The following is a 13677-nucleotide window of genomic DNA, read 5'->3' as shown; positions in this document are numbered from 1 at the left end:
AGCAATTTACGATTAACTAAGAATAAGAGTCAACTTGGTATTTGTTAGTATTCTGAAATAAGAGAGTCTTTATAACGTACGCAGCCTAGAAACGTGACCCCCAGGAGGCTGCAGCCTTCCGATTGAGAAACGATCCACGTGAGACTTCCAAAGCGCCTATCCATCTGGCCTGGCTGACTGCTGGCAATAGAGCCTCTTTAAAACAACTGCTGGCAGCGGTGGGATTCGAACCCACGCCCCCGGAGAGACTGGAGCCTAAATCCAGCGCCTTAGACCGCTCGGCCACGCTACCCTTTGAGGAAAGCAGCTCTCTGGTGAGTTTCGGGGAAGTGCAGCTCCACGGACAGCCTCAGTTGATTTTGAGGACCTCGTTGGCGGGAGAGAATCGTCTTTAAGGTCCTGCTGTGCTGAGTCATACTCCTGGTGATCCCAAATCCTACAGAGTTCTATCGTTTAGAAAGTACATCTGACACAACAAATGAAGCCATGGGGTTTGCTTGAAATCAAAAATTAGGTGAGATTCCCAAAGCTCCCACAGAAATCTAAAGGAAGCGCTTCTGACAAACCAATTAACACGTGGGATGTTCTTGCATGCCAAAACCACTTTATTTTCCAGAAATCTGATACAGTGCCCGACTGCTGGCAATTGAACCTCTTTAATATTGCTCCTGGCAGCAGTGGGATTCGAACCCACGCCTCCGAAGAGACTGGAGCCTTAATCCAGCACCTTAGACCGCTCGGCCACGCTACCACTTAAAGAAGTTGCTTTTGTTGTCCAGAGCTCGCATATGCAGGCTGCATCGAGCATCAAGCCAGCTTCATTCAAGTTAACTGAACATTACATTCACAAGTCACAGCACCTTAGACCAGGGGTTTTCAAACCTGTCCTGGAGGACCACTAGTACTGCACAATTTGCATGTCTGCCTATCGTTTAGAAAGTACATCTGACACAACAAATGAAGCCATGGGGTTTGCTTGAAATCAAAAATTAGGTGAGATTCCCAAAGCTCCCACAGAAATCTAAAGGAAGCGCTTCTGACAAACCAATTAACACGTGGGATGTTCTTGCATGCCAAACCACTTTATTTTCCAGATTATCTTACAGAAATCTGATACAGTGCCCGACTGCTGGCAATTGAGCCTCTTTAAAATTGCTCCTGGCAGCGGTGGGATTCGAACCCACGCCTCCGAAGAGACTGGAGCCTTAATCCAGCGCCTTGGACCGCTCGGCCACGCTACCACTTAAAGGGGTTGCTTTTGTTGTCCACAGCTCGCATATGCAGGCTGCATCGAGCATCAAGCCAGCTTCATTCAAGTTAACTGAACATTACATTCACAAGTCACAGCGCCTTAGACCAGGGGTTTTCAAACCTGTCCTGGAGGACCACTAGTACTGCACAATTTGCATGTCTCCCTATCGTTTAGAAAGTACATCTGACACAACAAATGAAGCCATGGGGTTTGCTTGAAATCAAAAATTAGGTGAGATTCCCAAAGCTCCCACAGAAATCTAAAGGAAGCGCTTCTGACAAACCAATTAACACGTGGGATGTTCTTGCATGCCAAAACCACTTTATTTTCCAGATTATCTTACAGAAATCTGATACAGTGCCCGACTGCTGGCAATTGAGCCTCTTTAAAATTGCTCCTGGCAGCGGTGGGATTCGAACCCACGCCTCCGAAGAGACAGGAGCCTTAATCCAGCACCTTAGACCGCTCGGCCACGCTACCACTTAAAGGGGTTGCTTTTGTTGTCCAGAGCGCGCATATGCAGGCTGCATCGAGCATCAAGCCAGCTTCATTCAAGTTAACTGAACATTACATTCACAAGTCACAGCGCCTTAGACCAGGGGTTTTCAAACCTGTCCTGGAGGACCACTAGTACTGCACAATTTGCATGTCTCCCTCATTAGACACACCTGGTTTAAATGTTCAACTCATTAGTAGAGACTGCAAGACCTGAACTGGGTGTCTAAGGTAACTGAATGAGGTGTGTCACAAAAGGGAAACATGCAAAATGTGCAGTACTAGTGGTCCTCCAGGACAGGTTTGAAAACCCCTGCCTTAAACCGCACGGCCACGCTACCACTTAAAGGGGTTGCTTTGGTTGTCCGGAGCTCACATATGCGGCTGCATCGAGCATCAAGGCAGCTTCATTCAAGTTAACTGAACATTACATTCGCAAGTCACAAGCATATTACAGCAATTTACGATTAACTAAGAATAAGAGTCAACTTGGTATTTGGTAGTATTCTGAAATAAGAGAGTCTTTATAACGTACGCAGCCTAGAAACGTGCCCCCAGGAGGCTGCAGCCTTCCGATTGAGAAACGATCCAAGTGAGACTTCCAAAGCGCCTATCCATCTGGCCTGGCTGACTGCTGGCAATAGAGCCTCTTTAAAACAACTGCTGGCAGCGGTGGGATTCGAACCCACGCCCCCGGAGAGACTGGAGCCTAAATCCAGCGCCTTGGACGGCTCGACCACGCTACCCTTTGGAGAAAGCTCTCTGGTGAGTTTCGGGGAGGTGCAGCTCCACGGACAGCCTCAGTTGATTTCGAGGACCTCGTTGGCGGGAGAGAATCGTCTTTAAGGTCCTGCTGTGCTGAGTCATACTCCAGGGGCCTCATTTATCATCATTGCGTAGAAAATGTTCTATATTTGTACCTACGAATGAAATTTAGAATGTGCCTAAGTACAAAAAAATCGGGATTTATCAAACGTGCGCACGTGGTTCGTACGCACATCAGTAAGTAATCCTTGATGATAAATCCCACTTGTTCTTAAGCACCATGCTCGTGCACGTTCATGTTCATTTGCATTTCGAAACGCCTCCAATGCACCATATATGGTGACAACACCTCCCGTTATAAGTCACGTGGTTGTGCTTTTTCCCTCATCGCAATAATGGCAAAGAGAGCGTAAAAGAGAAACTTTACAGACGCAGAAATTGAGTTACTGGTGGATGAGGTTAAATCCTAATAACACATCCTGTTTGGTTCACTTAGTATGGGAGGAATGACTAACAAAAGAAAACAAATCTGCATGGGAACATGTTACCAGTGAGTTTAATTCCGTTGGGTATGAGAACACTTTTAGAAATAAAAAAAAGTCGTTTGACATTAAATTATCAGCCCAAAAAAAAAAAACCGCGTCACAGCACACCGACGTGAAACGAGTGCAAGTGGAGGAGGACAGACAATTTTCCACCTTGGACAGCAGCATATATAACCAGCATTATTGGCGCGATCTTTGAAAACGCGCTACCGGCGGAATGGATTATTTGCCAAGTCTTCCAATAACGCAAGATAAGCCATTGCACTGTGTCAAGCATTTGACGGAGACTTCATTAATACAAATCACATGTGCTTTCACAGATACAGATACATATCACAAATAAATCATTAAACTTATTTGCTGTTACCATACTGACATTAATCATTTTTAACACCTGCTTGTGGATAATAAATAGACACTTTATACTCACTAGAACAGGGTCCTGTGTAGTATCGCTATTCTACCACTAGATGCTCTGCGTACGCATACTCCGAGGTGTGCGTATATTTACACACTTTTCTAAGTATAAGTGCAATTTGATAAATTCCACACTTTGCGTAAAACTGTTCCTACGCACACTTTACGCACACTTCTGTGCATACGCACGCTTGATAAATGAGGCCCCTGGAGATCCCAAATCCTACAGAGTTCTATCGTTTAGAAAGTACATCTGACACAACAAATGAAGCCATGGGGTTTGCTTGAAATCAAAAATTAGGTGAGATTCCCAAAGCTCCCACAGAAATCTAAAGGAAGCGCTTCTGACAAACCAATTAACACGTGGGATGTTCTTGCATGCCAAAACCACTTTATTTTCCAGATTATTTTACAGAAATCTGATACAGTGCCCGACGGCTGGCAATTGAGCCTCTTTAAAATTGCTTTTGGCAGCGATGGGATTCAAACCCACGCCTCCGAAGAGACAGGAGCCTTAATCCAGCGCCTTGGACCGCTCGGCCACGCTACCACTTAAAGGGGTTGCTTTTGTTGTCCAGAGCGCGCATATGCAGGCTGCATCGAGCATCAAGCCAGCTTCATTCAAGTTAACTGAACATTACATTCACAAGTTTCAGCGCCTTAGACCAGGGGTTTTCAAACCTGTCCTGGAGGACCACTAGTACTGCACAATTTGCATGTCTCCCTCATTAGACACACCTGGTTTAAATGTTCAACTCATTAGTAGAGACTGCAAGACCTGAACTGGGTGTCTAAGGTAACTGAATGAGGTGTGTCACAAAAGGGAAACATGCAAAATGTGCAGTACTAGTGGTCGTCCAGGACAGGTTTGAAAACCCCTGCCTTAGACCGCACGGCCACGCTACCACTTAAAGGGGTTGCTTTGGTTGTCCGGAGCTCACATATGCGGCTGCATCGAGCATCAAGGCAGCTTCATTCAAGTTAACTGAACATTACATTCGCAAGTCACAAGCATATTACAGCAATTTACGATTAACTAAGAATAAGAGTCAACTTGGTATTTGTTAGTATTCTGAAATAAGAGAGTCTTTATAACGTACGCAGCCTAGAAACGTGACCCCCAGGAGGCTGCAGCCTTCCGATTGAGAAACGATCCACGTGAGACTTCCAAAGCGCCTATCCATCTGGCCTGGCTGACTGCTGGCAATAGAGCCTCTTTAAAACAACTGCTGGCAGCGGTGGGATTCGAACCCACGCCCCCGGAGAGACTGGAGCCTAAATCCAGCGCCTTGGACCGCTCGGCCACGCTACCCTTTGGAGAAAGCTCTCTGGTGAGTTTCGGGGAGGTGCAGCTCCACGGACAGCCTCAGTTGATTTCGAGGACCTCGTTGGCGGGAGAGAATCGTCTTTAAGGTCCTGCTGTGCTGAGTCATACTCCTGGAGTTCCCAAATCCTACAGAGTTCTATCGTTTCGAAAGTACATCTGACACAACAAATGAAGCCATGGGGTTTGCTTGAAATCAAAAATTAGGTGAGATTCCCAAAGCTCCCACAGAAATCTAAAGGAAGCGCTTCTGACAAACCAATTAACACGTGGGATGTTCTTGCATGCCAAAACCACTTTATTTTCCAGATTATCTTACAGAAATCTGATACAGTGCCCGACTGCTGGCAATTGAGCCTCTTTAAAATTGCTCCTGGCAGCGGTGGGATTCGAACCCACGCCTCCGAAGAGACTGGAGCCTTAATCCAGCGCCTTAGACCGCTCGGCCACGCTACCACTTAAAGGGGTTGCTTTTGTTGTCCAGAGCTCGCATATGCAGGCTGCATCGAGCATCAAGCCAGCTTCATTCAAGTTAACTGAACATTACATTCACAAGTCACAGCGCCTTAGACCAGGGGTTTTCAAACCTGTCCTGGAAGACCACTAGTACTGCACAATTTGCATGTCTCCCTATCGTTTAGAAAGTACATCTGACACAACAAATGAAGCCATGGGGTTTGCTTGAAATCAAAAATTAGGTGAGATTCCCAAAGCTCCCACAGAAATCTAAAGGAAGCGCTTCTGACAAACCAATTAACACGTGGGATGTTCTTGCATGCCAAAACCACTTTATTTTCCAGATTATCTTACAGAAATCTGATACAGTGCCCGACTGCTGGCAAATGAGCCTCTTTAAAATTGCTCCTGGCAGCGGTGGGATTCGAACCCACGCCTCCGAAGAGACTGGAGCCTTAATCCAGCGCCTTAGACCGCTCGGCCACGCTACCACTTAAAGGGGTTGCTTTCGTTGTCCAGAGCTCGCATATGCAGGCTGCATCGAGCATCAAGCCAGCTTCATTCAAGTTAACTGAACATTACATTCACAAGTCACAGCGCCTTAGACCAGGGGTTTTCAAACCTGTCCTGGAGGACCACTAGTACTGCACAATTTGCATGTCTCCCTATCGTTTAGAAAGTACATCTGACACAACAAATGAAGCCATGGGGTTTGCTTGAAATCAAAAATTAGGTGAGATTCCCAAAGCTCCCACAGAAATCTAAAGGAAGCGCTTCTGACAAACCAATTAACACGTGGGATGTTCTTGCATGCCAAAACCACTTTATTTTCCAGATTATCTTACAGAAATCTGATACAGTGCCCGACTGCTGGCAATTGAGCCTCTTTAAAATTGCTCCTGGCAGCGGTGGGATTCGAACCCACGCCTCCGAAGAGACTGGAGCCTTAATCCAGCGCCTTAGACCGCTCGGCCACGCTACCACTTAAAGGGGTTGCTTTTGTTGTCCAGAGCTCGCATATGCAGGCTGCATCGAGCATCAAGCCAGCTTCATTCAAGTTAGCTGAACATTACATTCACAAGTCACAGCGCCTTAGACCAGGTGTTTTCAAACCTGTCCTGGAAGACCACTAGTACTGCACAATTTGCATGTCTCCCTATCGTTTAGAAAGTACATCTGACACAACAAATGAAGCCATGGGGTTTGCTTGAAATCAAAAATTAGGTGAGATTCCCAAAGCTCCCACAGAAATCTAAAGGAAGCGCTTCTGACAAACCAATTAACACGTGGGATGTTCTTGCATGCCAAAACCACTTTATTTTCCAGATTATCTTACAGAAATCTGATACAGTGCCCGACTGCTGGCAATTGAGCCTCTTTAAAATTGCTCCTGGCAGCGGTGGGATTCGAACCCACGCCTCCGAAGAGACTGGAGCCTTAATCCAGCGCCTTAGACCGCTCGGCCACGCTACCACTTAAAGGGGTTGCTTTCGTTGTCCAGAGCTCGCATATGCAGGCTGCATCGAGCATCAAGTCAGCTTCATTCAAGTTAACTGAACATTACATTCACAAGTCACAGCGCCTTAGACCAGGGGTTTTCAAACCTGTCCTGGAGGACCACTAGTACTGCACAATTTGCATGTCTCCCTATCGTTTAGAAAGTACATCTGACACAACAAATGAAGCCATGGGGTTTGCTTGAAATCAAAAATTAGGTGAGATTCCCAAAGCTCCCACAGAAATCTAAAGGAAGCGCTTCTGACAAACCAATTAACACGTGGGATGTTCTTGCATGCCAAAACCACTTTATTTTCCAGATTATCTTACAGAAATCTGATACAGTGCCCGACTGCTGGCAATTGAACCTCTTTAAAATTGCTCCTGGCAGCGGTGGGATTCGAACCCACGCCTCCGAAGAGACTGGAGCCTTAATCCAGCGCCTTAGACCGCTCGGCCACGCTACCACTTAAAGGGGTTGCTTTTGTTGTCCAGAGCGCGCATATGCAGGCTGCATCGAGCATCAAGCCAGCTTCATTCAAGTTAACTGAACATTACATTCACAAGTCACAGCGCCTTAGACCAGGGGTTTTCAAACCTGTCCTGGAAGACCACTAGTACTGCACAATTTGCATGTCTCCCTATCGTTTAGAAAGTACATCTGACACAACAAATGAAGCCATGGGGTTTGCTTGAAATCAAAAATTAGGTGAGATTCCCAAAGCTCCCACAGAAATCTAAAGGAAGCGCTTCTGACAAACCAATTAACACGTGGGATGTTCTTGCATGCCAAAACCACTTTATTTTCCAGATTATCTTACAGAAATCTGATACAGTGCCCGACTGCTGGCAATTGAGCCTCTTTACAATTGCTTCTGGCGGCGGGATTCGAACCCAGGCCTCCGAAGAGACTGGAGCCTTAATCCAGCGCCTAAGACCGCTCGGCCACGCTACCACTTAAAGGGGTTGCTTTTGTTGTCCACAGCTCGCATATGCAGGCTGCATCGAGCATCAAGCCAGCTTCATTCAAGTTAACTGAACATTACATTCACAAGTCACAGCGCCTTAGACCAGGGGTTTTCAAACCTGTCCTGGAGGACCACTAGTACTGCACAATTTGCATGTCTCCCTATCGTTTAGAAAGTACATCTGACACAACAAATGAAGCCATGGGGTTTGCTTGAAATCAAAAATTAGGTGAGATTCCCAAAGCTCCCACAGAAATCTAAAGGAAGCGCTTCTGACAAACCAGTTAACACGTGGGATGTTCTTGCATGCCAAAACCACTTTATTTTCCAGATTATCTTACAGAAATCTGATACAGTGCCCGACTGCTGGCAATTGAGCCTCTTTAAAATTGCTCCTGGCAGCGGTGGGATTCGAACCCACGCCTCCGAAGAGACTGGAGCCTTAATCCAGCGCCTTAGACCGCTCGGCCACGCTACCACTTAAAGGGGTTGCTTTTGTTGTCCAGAGCTCGCATATGCAGGCTGCATCGAGCATCAAGCCAGCTTCATTCAAGTTAACTGAACATTACATTCACAAGTCACAGCGCCATAGACCAGGGGTTTTCAAACCTGTCCTGGAGGACCACTAGTACTGCACAATTTGCATGTCTCCCTCATTAGACACACCTGGTTTAAATGTTCAACTCATTAGTAGAGACTGCAAGACCTGAACTGGGTGTCTAAGGTAACTGAATGAGGTGTGTCACAAAAGGGAAACATGCAAAATGGGCAGTACTACTGGTCCTCCAGGACAGGTTTGAAAACCCCTGCCTTAGACCGCACGGCCACGCTACCACTTAAAGGGGTTGCTTTGGTTGTCCGGAGCTCACATATGCGGCTGCATCGAGCATCAAGGCAGCTTCATTCAAGTTAACTGAACATTACATTCGCAAGTCACAAGCATATTACAGCAATTTACGATTAACTAAGAATAAGAGTCAACTTGGTATTTGTTAGTATTCTGAAATAAGAGAGTCTTTATAACGTACGCAGCCTAGAAACGTGACCCCCAGGAGGCTGCAGCCTTCCGATTGAGAAACGATCCACGTGAGACTTCCAAAGCGCCTATCCATCTGGCCTGGCTGACTGCTGGCAATAGAGCCTCTTTAAAACAACTGCTGGCAGCGGTGGGATTCGAACCCACGCCCCCGGAGAGACTGGAGCCTAAATCCAGCGCCTTAGACCGCTCGGCCACGCTACCCTTTGAGGAAAGCAGCTCTCTGGTGAGTTTCGGGGAAGTGCAGCTCCACGGACAGCCTCAGTTGATTTTGAGGACCTCGTTGGCGGGAGAGAATCGTCTTTAAGGTCCTGCTGTGCTGAGTCATACTCCTGGTGATCCCAAATCCTACAGAGTTCTATCGTTTCGAAAGTACATCTGACACAACAAATGAAGCCATGGGGTTTGCTTGAAATCAAAAATTAGGTGAGATTCCCAAAGCTCCCACAGAAATCTAAAGGAAGCGCTTCTGACAAACCAATTAACACGTGGGATGTTCTTGCATGCCAAAACCACTTTATTTTCCAGAAATCTGATACAGTGCCCGACTGCTGGCAATTGAACCTCTTTAATATTGCTCCTGGCAGCAGTGGGATTCGAACCCACGCCTCCGAAGAGACTGGAGCCTTAATCCAGCACCTTAGACCGCTCGGCCACGCTACCACTTAAAGAAGTTGCTTTTGTTGTCCAGAGCTCGCATATGCAGGCTGCATCGAGCATCAAGCCAGCTTCATTCAAGTTAACTGAACATTACATTCACAAGTCACAGCACCTTAGACCAGGGGTTTTCAAACCTGTCCTGGAGGACCACTAGTACTGCACAATTTGCATGTCTCCCTATCGTTTAGAAAGTACATCTGACACAACAAATGAAGCCATGGGGTTTGCTTGAAATCAAAAATTAGGTGAGATTCCCAAAGCTCCCACAGAAATCTAAAGGAAGCGCTTCTGACAAACCAATTAACACGTGGGATGTTCTTGCATGCCAAACCACTTTATTTTCCAGATTATCTTACAGAAATCTGATACAGTGCCCGACTGCTGGCAATTGAGCCTCTTTAAAATTGCTCCTGGCAGCGGTGGGATTCGAACCCACGCCTCCGAAGAGACTGGAGCCTTAATCCAGCGCCTTGGACCGCTCGGCCACGCTACCACTTAAAGGGGTTGCTTTTGTTGTCCACAGCTCGCATATGCAGGCTGCATCGAGCATCAAGCCAGCTTCATTCAAGTTAACTGAACATTACATTCACAAGTCACAGCGCCTTAGACCAGGGGTTTTCAAACCTGTCCTGGAGGACCACTAGTACTGCACAATTTGCATGTCTCCCTATCGTTTAGAAAGTACATCTGACACAACAAATGAAGCCATGGGGTTTGCTTGAAATCAAAAATTAGGTGAGATTCCCAAAGCTCCCACAGAAATCTAAAGGAAGCGCTTCTGACAAACCAATTAACACGTGGGATGTTCTTGCATGCCAAAACCACTTTATTTTCCAGATTATCTTACAGAAATCTGATACAGTGCCCGACTGCTGGCAATTGAGCCTCTTTAAAATTGCTCCTGGCAGCGGTGGGATTCGAACCCACGCCTCCGAAGAGACTGGAGCCTTAATCCAGCGCCTTAGACCGCTCGGCCACGCTACCACTTAAAGGGGTTGCTTTTGTTGTCCAGAGCTCGCATATGCAGGCTGCATCGAGCATCAAGCCAGCTTCATTCAAGTTAACTGAACATTACATTCACAAGTCACAGCGCCTTAGACCAGGGGTTTTCAAACCTGTCCTGGAGGACCACTAGTACTGCACAATTTGCATGTCTCCCTATCGTTTAGAAAGTACATCTGACACAACAAATGAAGCCATGGGGTTTGCTTGAAATCAAAAATTAGGTGAGATTCCCAAAGCTCCCACAGAAATCTAAAGGAAGCGCTTCTGACAAACCAATTAACACGTGGGATGTTCTTGCATGCCAAAACCACTTTATTTTCCAGATTATCTTACAGAAATCTGATACAGTGCCCGACTGCTGGCAATTGAGCCTCTTTAAAATTGCTCCTGGCAGCGGTGGGATTCGAACCCACGCCTCCGAAGAGACAGGAGCCTTAATCCAGCACCTTAGACCGCTCGGCCACGCTACCACTTAAAGGGGTTGCTTTTGTTGTCCAGAGCGCGCATATGCAGGCTGCATCGAGCATCAAGCCAGCTTCATTCAAGTTAACTGAACATTACATTCACAAGTCACAGCGCCTTAGACCAGGGGTTTTCAAACCTGTCCTGGAGGACCACTAGTACTGCACAATTTGCATGTCTCCCTCATTAGACACACCTGGTTTAAATGTTCAACTCATTAGTAGAGACTGCAAGACCTGAACTGGGTGTCTAAGGTAACTGAATGAGGTGTGTCACAAAAGGGAAACATGCAAAATGTGCAGTACTAGTGGTCCTCCAGGACAGGTTTGAAAACCCCTGCCTTAAACCGCACGGCCACGCTACCACTTAAAGGGGTTGCTTTGGTTGTCCGGAGCTCACATATGCGGCTGCATCGAGCATCAAGGCAGCTTCATTCAAGTTAACTGAACATTACATTCGCAAGTCACAAGCATATTACAGCAATTTACGATTAACTAAGAATAAGAGTCAACTTGGTATTTGGTAGTATTCTGAAATAAGAGAGTCTTTATAACGTACGCAGCCTAGAAACGTGCCCCCAGGAGGCTGCAGCCTTCCGATTGAGAAACGATCCAAGTGAGACTTCCAAAGCGCCTATCCATCTGGCCTGGCTGACTGCTGGCAATAGAGCCTCTTTAAAACAACTGCTGGCAGCGGTGGGATTCGAACCCACGCCCCGGGAGAGACTGGAGCCTAAATCCAGCGCCTTGGACGGCTCGACCACGCTACCCTTTGGAGAAAGCTCTCTGGTGAGTTTCGGGGAGGTGCAGCTCCACGGACAGCCTCAGTTGATTTCGAGGACCTCGTTGGCGGGAGAGAATCGTCTTTAAGGTCCTGCTGTGCTGAGTCATACTCCAGGGGCCTCATTTATCATCATTGCGTAGAAAATGTTCCATATTTGTACCTACGAATGAAATTTAGAATGTGCGTAACTACAAAAAAATCGGGATTTATCAAACGCGCGCACGTGGTTCGTACGCACATCAGTAAGTAATCCTTGATGATAAATCCCACTTGTTCTTAAGCACCATGCTCGTGCACGTTCATGTTCATTTGCATTTCGAAACGCCTCCAATGCACCATATATGGTGACAACACCTCCCGTTATAAGTCACGTGGTTGTGCTTTTTCCCTCATCGCAATAATGGCAAAGAGAGCGTAAAAGAGAAACTTTACAGACGCAGAAATTGAGTTACTGGTGGATGAGGTTAAATCCTAATAACACATCCTGTTTGGTTCACTTAGTATGGGAGGAATGACTAACAAAAGAAAACAAATCTGCATGGGAACATGTTACCAGTGAGTTTAATTCCGTTGGGTATGAGAACACTTTTAGAAATAAAAAAAAGTCGTTTGACATTAAATTATCAGCCCAAAAAAAAAAACCGCGTCACAGCACACCGACGTGAAACGAGTGCAAGTGGAGGAGGACAGACAATTTTCCACCTTGGACAGCAGCATATATAACCAGCATTATTGGCGCGATCTTTGAAAACGCGCTACCGGCGGAATGGATTATTTGCCAAGTCTTCCAATAACGCAAGATAAGCCATTGCACTGTGTCAAGCATTTGACGGAGACTTCATTAATACAAATCACATGTGCTTTCACAGATACAGATACATATCACAAATAAATCATTAAACTTATTTGCTGTTACCATACTGACATTAATCATTTTTAACACCTGCTTGTGGATAATAAATAGACACTTTATACTCACTGGAACAGGGTCCTGTGTAGTATCGCTATTCTACCACTAGATGCTCTGCGTACGCATACTCCGAGGTGTGCGTATATTTACACACATTTCTAAGTATAAGTGCAATTTGATAAATTCCACACTTTGCGTAAAACTGTTCCTACGCACACTTTACGCACACTTCTGTGCATACGCACGCTTGATAAATGAGGCCCCTGGAGATCCCAAATCCTACAGAGTTCTATCGTTTAGAAAGTACATCTGACACAACAAATGAAGCCATGGGGTTTGCTTGAAATCAAAAATTAGGTGAGATTCCCAAAGCTCCCACAGAAATCTAAAGGAAGCGCTTCTGACAAACCAATTAACACGTGGGATGTTCTTGCATGCCAAAACCACTTTATTTTCCAGATTATTTTACAGAAATCTGATACAGTGCCCGACGGCTGGCAATTGAGCCTCTTTAAAATTGCTTTTGGCAGCGATGGGATTCAAACCCACGCCTCCGAAGAGACAGGAGCCTTAATCCAGCGCCTTGGACCGCTCGGCCACGCTACCACTTAAAGGGGTTGCTTTTGTTGTCCAGAGCGCGCATATGCAGGCTGCATCGAGCATCAAGCCAGCTTCATTCAAGTTAACTGAACATTACATTCACAAGTCACAGCGCCTTAGACCAGGGGTTTTCAAACCTGTCCTGGAGGACCACTAGTACTGCACAATTTGCATGTCTCCCTCATTAGACACACCTGGTTTAAATGTTCAACTCATTAGTAGAGACTGCAAGACCTGAACTGGGTGTCTAAGGTAACTGAATGAGGTGTGTCACAAAAGGGAAACATGCAAAATGTGCAGTACTAGTGGTCGTCCAGGACAGGTTTGAAAACCCCTGCCTTAGACCGCACGGCCACGCTACCACTTAAAGGGGTTGCTTTGGTTGTCCGGAGCTCACATATGCGGCTGCATCGAGCATCAAGGCAGCTTCATTCAAGTTAACTGAACATTACATTCGCAAGTCACAAGCATATTACAGCAATTTACGATTAACTAAGAATAA

The 13677-nt window shown here is 46.2% G+C and overlaps 20 non-coding genes across 20 annotated transcripts; all 20 read right to left on the bottom strand.

The window, feature by feature from the left end:
• Positions 1 to 210: 210 nt before the first annotated feature.
• Positions 211 to 292, bottom strand: trnal-uag (transfer RNA leucine (anticodon UAG)). The gene has a single exon. It is a non-coding gene; the product is annotated as a tRNA-Leu (tRNA).
• Positions 293 to 669: 377 nt separating this feature from the next.
• On the bottom strand, positions 670 to 751 carry trnal-aag (transfer RNA leucine (anticodon AAG)). Its single transcript has one exon. It is a non-coding gene; the product is annotated as a tRNA-Leu (tRNA).
• Positions 752 to 1159: 408 nt separating this feature from the next.
• On the bottom strand, positions 1160 to 1241 carry trnal-aag (transfer RNA leucine (anticodon AAG)). Its single transcript has one exon. It is a non-coding gene; the product is annotated as a tRNA-Leu (tRNA).
• Positions 1242 to 1650: 409 nt separating this feature from the next.
• trnal-aag (transfer RNA leucine (anticodon AAG)) lies at positions 1651 to 1732 on the bottom strand. Its single transcript has one exon. It is a non-coding gene; the product is annotated as a tRNA-Leu (tRNA).
• Positions 1733 to 2411: 679 nt separating this feature from the next.
• On the bottom strand, positions 2412 to 2493 carry trnal-uag (transfer RNA leucine (anticodon UAG)). Its single transcript has one exon. It is a non-coding gene; the product is annotated as a tRNA-Leu (tRNA).
• Positions 2494 to 3942: 1449 nt separating this feature from the next.
• On the bottom strand, positions 3943 to 4024 carry trnal-aag (transfer RNA leucine (anticodon AAG)). Its single transcript has one exon. It is a non-coding gene; the product is annotated as a tRNA-Leu (tRNA).
• Positions 4025 to 4704: 680 nt separating this feature from the next.
• On the bottom strand, positions 4705 to 4786 carry trnal-uag (transfer RNA leucine (anticodon UAG)). Its single transcript has one exon. It is a non-coding gene; the product is annotated as a tRNA-Leu (tRNA).
• Positions 4787 to 5172: 386 nt separating this feature from the next.
• Positions 5173 to 5254, bottom strand: trnal-aag (transfer RNA leucine (anticodon AAG)). The gene has a single exon. It is a non-coding gene; the product is annotated as a tRNA-Leu (tRNA).
• Positions 5255 to 5663: 409 nt separating this feature from the next.
• Positions 5664 to 5745, bottom strand: trnal-aag (transfer RNA leucine (anticodon AAG)). The gene has a single exon. It is a non-coding gene; the product is annotated as a tRNA-Leu (tRNA).
• Positions 5746 to 6154: 409 nt separating this feature from the next.
• On the bottom strand, positions 6155 to 6236 carry trnal-aag (transfer RNA leucine (anticodon AAG)). Its single transcript has one exon. It is a non-coding gene; the product is annotated as a tRNA-Leu (tRNA).
• A 409-nt stretch (positions 6237 to 6645) lies between these two features.
• Positions 6646 to 6727, bottom strand: trnal-aag (transfer RNA leucine (anticodon AAG)). Its single transcript has one exon. It is a non-coding gene; the product is annotated as a tRNA-Leu (tRNA).
• Positions 6728 to 7136: 409 nt separating this feature from the next.
• trnal-aag (transfer RNA leucine (anticodon AAG)) lies at positions 7137 to 7218 on the bottom strand. Its single transcript has one exon. It is a non-coding gene; the product is annotated as a tRNA-Leu (tRNA).
• An 897-nt stretch (positions 7219 to 8115) lies between these two features.
• trnal-aag (transfer RNA leucine (anticodon AAG)) lies at positions 8116 to 8197 on the bottom strand. Its single transcript has one exon. It is a non-coding gene; the product is annotated as a tRNA-Leu (tRNA).
• A 680-nt stretch (positions 8198 to 8877) lies between these two features.
• On the bottom strand, positions 8878 to 8959 carry trnal-uag (transfer RNA leucine (anticodon UAG)). The gene has a single exon. It is a non-coding gene; the product is annotated as a tRNA-Leu (tRNA).
• A 377-nt stretch (positions 8960 to 9336) lies between these two features.
• Positions 9337 to 9418, bottom strand: trnal-aag (transfer RNA leucine (anticodon AAG)). Its single transcript has one exon. It is a non-coding gene; the product is annotated as a tRNA-Leu (tRNA).
• A 408-nt stretch (positions 9419 to 9826) lies between these two features.
• Positions 9827 to 9908, bottom strand: trnal-aag (transfer RNA leucine (anticodon AAG)). The gene has a single exon. It is a non-coding gene; the product is annotated as a tRNA-Leu (tRNA).
• A 409-nt stretch (positions 9909 to 10317) lies between these two features.
• trnal-aag (transfer RNA leucine (anticodon AAG)) lies at positions 10318 to 10399 on the bottom strand. Its single transcript has one exon. It is a non-coding gene; the product is annotated as a tRNA-Leu (tRNA).
• Positions 10400 to 10808: 409 nt separating this feature from the next.
• On the bottom strand, positions 10809 to 10890 carry trnal-aag (transfer RNA leucine (anticodon AAG)). Its single transcript has one exon. It is a non-coding gene; the product is annotated as a tRNA-Leu (tRNA).
• A 679-nt stretch (positions 10891 to 11569) lies between these two features.
• trnal-uag (transfer RNA leucine (anticodon UAG)) lies at positions 11570 to 11651 on the bottom strand. The gene has a single exon. It is a non-coding gene; the product is annotated as a tRNA-Leu (tRNA).
• Positions 11652 to 13099: 1448 nt separating this feature from the next.
• trnal-aag (transfer RNA leucine (anticodon AAG)) lies at positions 13100 to 13181 on the bottom strand. The gene has a single exon. It is a non-coding gene; the product is annotated as a tRNA-Leu (tRNA).
• Positions 13182 to 13677: the final 496 nt, after the last annotated feature.

The sequence above is a fragment of the Misgurnus anguillicaudatus genome, chromosome 20 (assembly GCF_027580225.2).
Source record: "Misgurnus anguillicaudatus chromosome 20, ASM2758022v2, whole genome shotgun sequence".
Classification (NCBI taxonomy): domain Eukaryota; kingdom Metazoa; phylum Chordata; class Actinopteri; order Cypriniformes; family Cobitidae; genus Misgurnus; species Misgurnus anguillicaudatus.
The sequence above is the reverse complement of the archived record's forward strand: the minus strand, read 5'-3'. Positions and strand labels throughout refer to the sequence as shown.